Raw genomic sequence first — 8,686 nt, 5'->3', positions numbered from 1 at the left:
TAGCAAGTTATACACTTCTATTTGGGGTCCGCATTAAACTATGTATAAGCTCATGAAAGAATTGTCTCGTAGAAGTCAACCTTTTCAATACACTTGTGATTTATTAAAAATCAAAATCGAAGCTACATGCTAAAATATCGGGACATGTTTCGCCTATAATATTGTAGGCATCTTCAGCCGTGCTATCCTTAACATTAAAGTTAAAATTAAAGAGGTAGACATGACTTAAGGCTAACTTAAAATACTACGTAAAGTGGCTTATAACTTAAAAGATCTATCACAAAATCACACTTGTTTAGATAAAATAAGTACGTGAGTGAGATTAATATGTGTTGAGTCATTAAAACGTCATAGTGGTAAAATAACGTTGGTCAAGTATGGTAGTTAATATTTGCAAGCACTCGGGTACACTTGTATTTATGTTCTTAAAACTTATTTCCTCCTGGAAAAACAGTGCTACTGCTGATTAACACCATCTAATACTATATGCGCAGCCTTGGTCACGGCCGGATCAACACACAGCAGCACCTAGGCTGTCAGCAGCAAAGTGTGGACGACAAGTGGACTACTCTCCCACCACAATTGGAATTTCTTTTGCACTAAACATAATATTCAGCTACAGGAAGAACTTTCTCTGGAAGTCCCCTCTTCTACTCTGTTTTCAAGATGCACACAAATCAAGCCCACCTATCATCATTTTAAATAGCCACAATTACAGTCTTAATCAGCAGTAGCACTGTTATCCCAGGAAGATATGAGTTTTAACACGATGCCTGCCAAAGCGGTACATTGTACCGCTGACAGGTGTTGCTATATGACTTTCCCTGCCTGGCCGGTGGACCGCTGAGCTGTTGAATTTGCTATGCTAGTGTACCGCTATGGCCTCGGAGCAAATCCTGGCATGCTTGGTTTCCAAAATATAGTCTTTATTTTTTATTAATCCAACTTCCTTTTATTGGCAATATGTGAGTATTGTCCAATCAGTTTAGCCATGCGCTTAGGTGTGCCGGGTTAGCTAACTCGCAAGCTAAAGATTTTGGAGATTGTGGGTTTGAATCCTACTGTCAGAAAATCTGGTTATGGTTTTCTGTGATTTCCCATTTTCATCCCAAGCTTATGCCTACCTAATCAATAGGCCACAATGACACCTTCCAAATTGTTGCAGCCATACGCGAGCTGATTTCTACGCTTATAACAATAAATATAGCGTAAACATGAGCGTATTTGCAGTTTCTAAATTGACAACATTCATTGACAACATAGCAACATTTTACGTTACCACTGAGCATTTGCAAAGGAGTAAATAGGAACTTAATATATTTCAAATTTAATTTGGTGAAGAGTTTTTTGGTGTTGCAAAACATAATAGATCAGTTTGACACTACTTACCAGAATTCTCATACTGAAGGGCTAGCGCTATTATCTTCCGAGTTTGAGAAGAAAACGGTTTCATTTTTATAACTAACCTCTCCATTTACTGGTAAAATAACTTAGAAATATCTCGCAAGTATTTCACACACACCTTACTATAAAACAATGAGTGCCTTGCGATTGTAGTCCTAAGCGCTAGTAAACAAATCGTGGCACGCTCTTATCTACAATGTGTACTATCAAGCAATGCAAGCTTATAGTAGCGCTAGACTGTACCACTCTGGCCGTCTAGGCAAAACCATGCAGTGAACTTTTCTGTGGGGCCACGGCGGTATTTTGGGGTGCTGCGAATTTTTATTGTATTTCGTTACGTACATTGAACACTTAATTGAAATATCACTTCAAATTTTGTTTTACTGCTTATTTACTACATGCATAGAAGAAAAAATGCTTGGCCACCGGGACATTTCTTGCTATGTGTCCTGGCAGTCAACGTGTTAAGAACATAAATACAAGTGTACCCGAGTGCTTGCAAATATTAACTGACATACTTGACCAATGTTATTTTACCACTATGATGTTTTAATGACTCGACACATGTTAATCTCACTCACGTACTTATTTTATATAAATAAGTGTGATTTTGCGATAGATCTTTTAAGTTAGATGCCACTTTACGTTGCATTTTAAGTTAGCCTTAAGTCATGTCTACCTCGTTAATTTTAACTTTAATGTTAAAGATAGCACGGCTGAAGATGCCTATAATATCATAGGCGAAACATGTCCTGATATTTCAGCATGAAACTTCGATTTTGATTTTTAATAAATCACAAAGTGTATTGAAAAGGTGGACTTCTATGAGACAATTCTTTCATGATCTTAAATTCAAATCAATCCCTACTCTTTCAATGGTTCCTTGAGTTGCAATGACAACAGAAATATGGTACACAGATCATAAAATTGTACACGGTATTTATAATTAAATGCACTAGAAAAATAAACACACACTTCAGTCATGACACTATAAACATTATTAATCCTTCACAACGTGTTTAAAAAGCTGGTCATTTTGCTTTGTTTCCTTGAATAACTGCAAACTCCTCAAGCTTATTTATTGTTGTCCCTTGGTGGTAAAGCCCACTTGTTCTTGCTTAATCCACCTGCAATTAATGACTGATATTTTAAAAAGTGTCATGCTCCAGTAGGAAGTAAGAATGTGTCTGTAGACAGCTATCAAATCAACTCCATATGGAGACATGGAGTTCTGGGTTTGGACCTAATGAGCAGATTATCCTGCAAACTGACACTCTAGCTAGAAGATTACTCAAGGAACATACCCTCAGGCAACCAAGAGTTTGAAACTTTCTTAGCTTCACAAAAACCACAGTATATTTCCAGCACCAACATGATTCTATACTACTTTTCTCTTCCACCCACACAGTGATCTATCATCCTTAAATTATTTTTTTGAAAATAGGCGAGTTCTAATCTATTTTTACTTCAAATTAAACAATATAATATTCTAACTGAATTCCAATTTTTAACACACTGTTGTACAGGAACTGTAAGAAAAGTTTGAATTGTTCACAAATTTGAATTAACCAAGTTCTTCAGTATAACATTTAAAATATAATATTGGAAGATTATAAAATAAAAATAACATAAAATATTTGCACTATATAAAAACAGTTTATGCACAGGAACATAAAACTTTTGCAGATTAGACTGTACGGTAGACATGAGCACACGACAACAGACTAGATTAACTGAAACAAGTAACATAAGTATTGGAAAGGAACGAACAAAAGTCAGATCAAGTCATATAAGTAACAGTGCATCAAGGTACAGTAGAAGTTTGGTATAATGCAGTCTGATATACCACACACAATACAATGAATAGTACATTTAAAAGAAAGTGAAATTCAATAAATCTTTTACTTGGCATTCAGTCTTGGTCATTTTACAATGCTGTCTCAGCATTTCTGGGACTTTAAACCAAGGCAAGCAGTGGTTCCTTACTCCCCCTCTACTGTCCACAGAGCATACAGTAGAGTAGTATTTATCACAAATTCGCACAGCGTTTGGGTTTTAATTTACTGCAGGTGTCGTGATGTCAGAAAAGGAAAGCGTATTGTTAGTGATAAACAAGAATGGCAGCAACTATGATGACTATGATGGAGATGAAAGAATATATTTAAAAAAAAACAACAACACACACACTCTCTCCCTCTCTCTCTCTCATTTCATTTTGTTCATGAGCTGTGCCCTGCATAGAATTTGGAGCATCACAGAGAAATGTATAGTAAATTCAGCTTCACAACTCTGCAACTATAAATTACATTCAAATAGTTAATACATGGTTAAAAAGGTGAGGGATAAAAATATTCTTTGAAATTAGTTTCGATAATTGGTGACATGGCAAGTGACGGGGGCATCCGTTCTTTGGTGTTGGAATTTAAATTGCTGTAACGTGCTAAAGTTGGTGTAGTTCGATATCCCGTGGTGCAAGTGTGTCGCATGTGATATCGTTGCATTTTGTTTTGTAGAACTTCATCATACTTGTTACTAGGGGTTGCCATGAATTACAATAAAGTGTGACCAGATCAGTTGAAAACATGAAAATTGTGTTAAATTTACAAAATGTATGAATATTTTCTTAAGTCTAAATTGATCAGAAACGAAGATAAACAAGCAATCGCTCGTCTAATTCGATCTACTTAATTTCATAAACCTAGCGGCTGTACTCTGACACAGCCAGCAGTTTATTTCACAAACAATTGGGCTAAGAGTACTATTTGTGTCCCACGAGATGTTTCTCGTCCGGCGACCATAGCAGGTGGAGTGATCAACGTTTCATCCCCAGTGTTGCAGTGGCCCTAAAAGAGATATGTACCTCCACTTGTATAAATGCCTGCCTTTGGCTTCTGTATAAAGAAGGGAGTTCACACAAGGGGCCCACCCTAAACTGCTTCAATATTAGTAAATTGGTGAAATTAAATTATGGTTTCCTTCTGGGAATTTTTGTTACAATGTATTTATGCTTCCCTGCTGTAAAGTGTTACTTATTTCTATGTTTGATGGCATAATTTACATATATTTGTGCATTACATTGTTCTTGTCCTCTTGCATCAGCCTTTATCACTGCATACATTACTTCTCAATACACCGTACTTAAGCTATGATATGAGGGTAGAGTGTGTCCTCCGGCTACTGCATTATATCTGACTTCTACTGTATAATGGAAACAGATAATAAATGAAAGCTCAAATAAACATTAACCAAAACTGTTAGTGATATGGAAATGAAGCAATTTTGTTATTGTGCAATTTCTTTGTAATCATTTACGCATCCCGAGACATCCTAAATTAGCCATGAACATATACTTTTGAGGACAGGCACTTCCTTTACTAGCAGAATAGCAACAATGATAGCATACTACTGTATGTGCCAATGTACATAAAGTTTGAAGTAAATATTTGCAAGTGTTACGATTCTTCATTAAAATCACCAATTATTCTCTTACCATGGAATATCAATACTCAATTTGCAACTATCATATTGTAACTGGTAATAATGCAACAACTGAAACATCAATCAGTGAAACTAAACAAGTCAGCAATGTGCACTTTTCAGGAGAAAAAAAAAAAAAAAAAAAAAAAAAAATTAGTAGTAGTATCATTACACTTCTTCCTGTCCTGTTCTGGGCCAGTTTTACAGCCAGATGCCAGTGCTATTGTCTGCTTCTGTGGTGTGTAATACTGGCCTCAGCTACTGGTAAGTCGTGCCATCTCCTACGAACTGCTATCTAGCAATGAAAGTGGAATACTATTAGAACAAGTACTCTGGCTGAGTTAATTTAATTTTGTTGGACAAAACTGGGTGCGCCACTGAACAAGATTCTTGGCCGTCGTTCAAAAATCAACTACCTCAGCCAGGATTGAACTTCCGAACTCTATGATTGATCCACCGACCGAAATGTTGTAGGTGAATGAAGAGAAGTACATTAAGACGAACGCAAACACCCAGTCGCCGAGCCATACACCGTCCGCTCTCTGAACCAAAAGCCGGTATGCTGACCATTTAGGCAAAGAGCTGGACACTATTAGTATTAGTACAATTAAAGTGAATAACTTCATTTCATGAACATGAAAGCAGAATAATAAAGATTTTGTATAGTATTTTGATTTTGCAAAAAACATATAATATGCTTGACTTAGTTTCAATAACACAATATTACGCTTATGTTGTTATTACAAGCAATAAACTTCATTATGCCAAAATGTTCTTCTAGTTATATGATATTTTCTAATTTGTGGCTTGTGATTAGTGACAGGCAGAATCAAATAGAATCCATTTGAGAATGTTTTACAGCCAATACTGGCATTTGAAACCACTTTCTCGAGTACAACATATAACTTCTAAAAGTTGAGTAGACCTAATGGTAATTTATGTGGTACAAGACTTACAGAAACTTATTACATATACTGCTGACCAAATAAAATGGGAAGATTTCTAAAAAAAAAAAAAGAGAAGGAATTCTGCCATCATAATAGCCACTTTTGTACTGGATATGCTTAAATTTATTACATTAGAGAATTAAAAAACTACTTTTAATTGATAGTTGCTTGGCTTGGCGTAGTTTTTGATGAGCTTGGCTGACCAAGGTTGCTGAACTGAAAGAAGTTTTCTTGGGAAAGTGACTATATTTCTCTGCGAAAACTGAATTTAAAGCATAGATTTTTAACTCGTGTAATTTATGTAGGAGATTTTGTTAGGTTATAATTATATTATTGGGGTGTTTAGCCAAATTGTCGATGGTTTTTATTCGTCCCCAAATTTTTAGTTTTTTTTTCAGTTTTTCCACACTGTTAGTTCCTTTTCAAAAAATAGAGAATCAAAGTTCGACTGTTTTTAGATTCAACACCAAACAAGCATCAAGAGTTTATGCTATACAACGAACCATGACACTCGATGACCAGCTATAGACTAATCTAAAAAAAAAATAATATATCCATGAACAGGAAATCACCAAACTTATGATTCAATTATTCATAGGATACTGTAAGGTATTTTGTGGTATTTCAGTCAGATATTGTTTATTATGGAAATCAGGAGCCTTATAATCTGAACCTTTCAATAAAATTCTTTAAGTAGTTGCAAATAAAACACATTATAGATTAAGTCATATTACCGCACATGAATGTTACATCTTGCATTTAAATTGGAGGTACACTACTGAATTCCAAGAGAAGAGAGATGCCACTCCTCAAATCATGGCAGATAAAACAATTAAAGATCCTAATATCAACAGAAGTCTTAGTCCAAATGATCGAAATGAACATGAGCTTTTATTAGTGAATAATTAATGCACACAGCAAAGCATTCTGGATAAATTCTCATGCTAGCAACAACACAGTAGTGGAGTCTTTTTCTATTTTTACCAAAAGAGGAAAGAAAATAAATCTTAGTTAAAAAATCACTCCACATATAAACAGGTAACTTGTAAAAGTTCTTTATTTTAAATCTAGTCTTGTAATATGAAATCTAAATAAAATAAATTTTCTAGAAAGAAAATACTCATTCAATTCATCTAGAACAGGAATAAAAGAAATATGAAGTTATTTCAAATAAAGTCTCATTTCATAATCAAGAGATGTTCCTTCTGATAACAAGAAATTAGCAACTTAGAGGAGTTCAAGCCGTCATTGAGCCATGTCAGGAAACATTAAAGAGTTATGAAGTCAAAAGTAAATTCACAACTTTTGGGCTATTTACAAGAGGAAGGGTTTTGCACTGCTCTTTCAGACTACAGTACCTGGGTCTTCACGTCAAATTAACGTGATCAAATATAAATATTATGAGCAGAAGAACCCTTCTTTCAGATAATATAGAAATCAATTCACTTTAAATATTACAGAATATAATGCAGCACTACTGAGAAAATGGAAAATATTTCCCATAAATTGGCTGCCTCAACATTTAATGCTGGTTTTTTCAGCAGCTGATTGTGTATTATCTGTTTGAGTGTTCTGCTATCTATTGGGAAATTTGTAAGCAAATCAGTACAATTAACAGAAAACAGTCTTAACAAAATTTTTACTTCTCTGATGTGGTGTATAAATTTGTCACACACAACAGGAATTTACAATTTATTTTTGTTAATTGCTTGTTCCTAATCAGTCCCCTATTCAATAACAGGATGCTGGTTATTGCAACATATAAAAACAAGAATGTTATTATGAAAGACCTTATTTTAGTGCCTTTACAAATAATTTGCTCTCAAAATGCTGCACGCAACCATGGATAGACCATGTTACAGAAATATTATAAAAATTTTAACTTCCTCTCATGTTCCTTCTTTTCCCTCAATGAATAGTGTAGATCTCCTCTTTGTGGCATAGGTTCCCTGCTCTTTCTGGTAGTTAACCATGGATCAAGTACCCTTCTTAGAAACAAAAAACTTCTCAAATATATCATACTCTTTTCCTTCCTCCTGTGTTCTCTTACATATTTTCTTCAAAAAATGAATCTTATCAGCTAAATATAGCACAGTTTTCTTCCAAATCCACAATACATATGCGTGGAGTTTTCTTCAACACAATGACTCTAAAATCAGAACATATTCACTCTCATTCAAAACAATGGAGATCCAAATCACTTTAACACACCAATCCAACACTAAAATCTTCAGTCAACAGTTTTACCGGCTTGCTCTTAACTGATACAGCTTCAATTACTTACACTTGGAAAAGAAATCGATTTCTCTTCAACTAATGCAAGAGGGGAATTCTACTGAACTCCACACCTTTAATCTTAAAGTTCGATCATGAATGTCACAGGGTTGTCAGGAAAAAAAGGACCCCAAATCCTTGCGGTCCCTGACAAAGAGCTGCTATTACCTCTGGAGTCTTTTTTTGGTAATAACGTCAATGCACATCTTGTCATTAGGGACACAGTATGGAATGAAGCTTTTCATTAGGGATTCATGTCTTCATTTCTGAAAGAAATCAAAGAAGTATTTTTCTTGAAAATAGTATTTAGTAAGAAACTTGTGCTAATAATAGCACAAAGAAATGATACATTATAGAATATATTACAGCCCAACATCACAAACATATTCCTATGACTCTGTGAAAATAAGTGTTCCCAACTCCTACTATTAAAAGACAAGGTCGATTGCCTGAAAAAATATTTACAAGTAGCCTTATTGGTCTAAAAGAAGCACCTTATTGGCTCCAATATATGACTATGCTTTTTACGTTAAAAGGTACTGATAAAAATCGTAATCTTATTAGCGTGGCATCATCTAAAGGCT

At 34.8% G+C, this 8,686-nt stretch overlaps 1 protein-coding gene across 1 annotated transcript in view; it reads right to left on the bottom strand.

The window, feature by feature from the left end:
• Positions 1-6,278: 6,278 nt before the first annotated feature.
• The window catches only part of Dnz1 (DNZDHHC/NEW1 zinc finger protein 11), a 114,169-nt gene continuing 111,761 nt past the window's right edge, over positions 6,279-8,686 (bottom strand). The window contains exon 6 of the mRNA XM_067153547.2: positions 6,279-8,368. The gene's annotated coding sequence lies outside the window, so the exon portion shown is untranslated. The remainder of the gene's footprint in view (positions 8,369-8,686) is intronic.

The sequence above is a fragment of the Anabrus simplex genome, chromosome 9 (genome assembly GCF_040414725.1).
Source record: "Anabrus simplex isolate iqAnaSimp1 chromosome 9, ASM4041472v1, whole genome shotgun sequence".
Classification (NCBI taxonomy): domain Eukaryota; kingdom Metazoa; phylum Arthropoda; class Insecta; order Orthoptera; family Tettigoniidae; genus Anabrus; species Anabrus simplex.
Note: the sequence above shows the minus strand (reverse complement) of the source record. Positions and strands in the feature narration are given on the sequence as shown.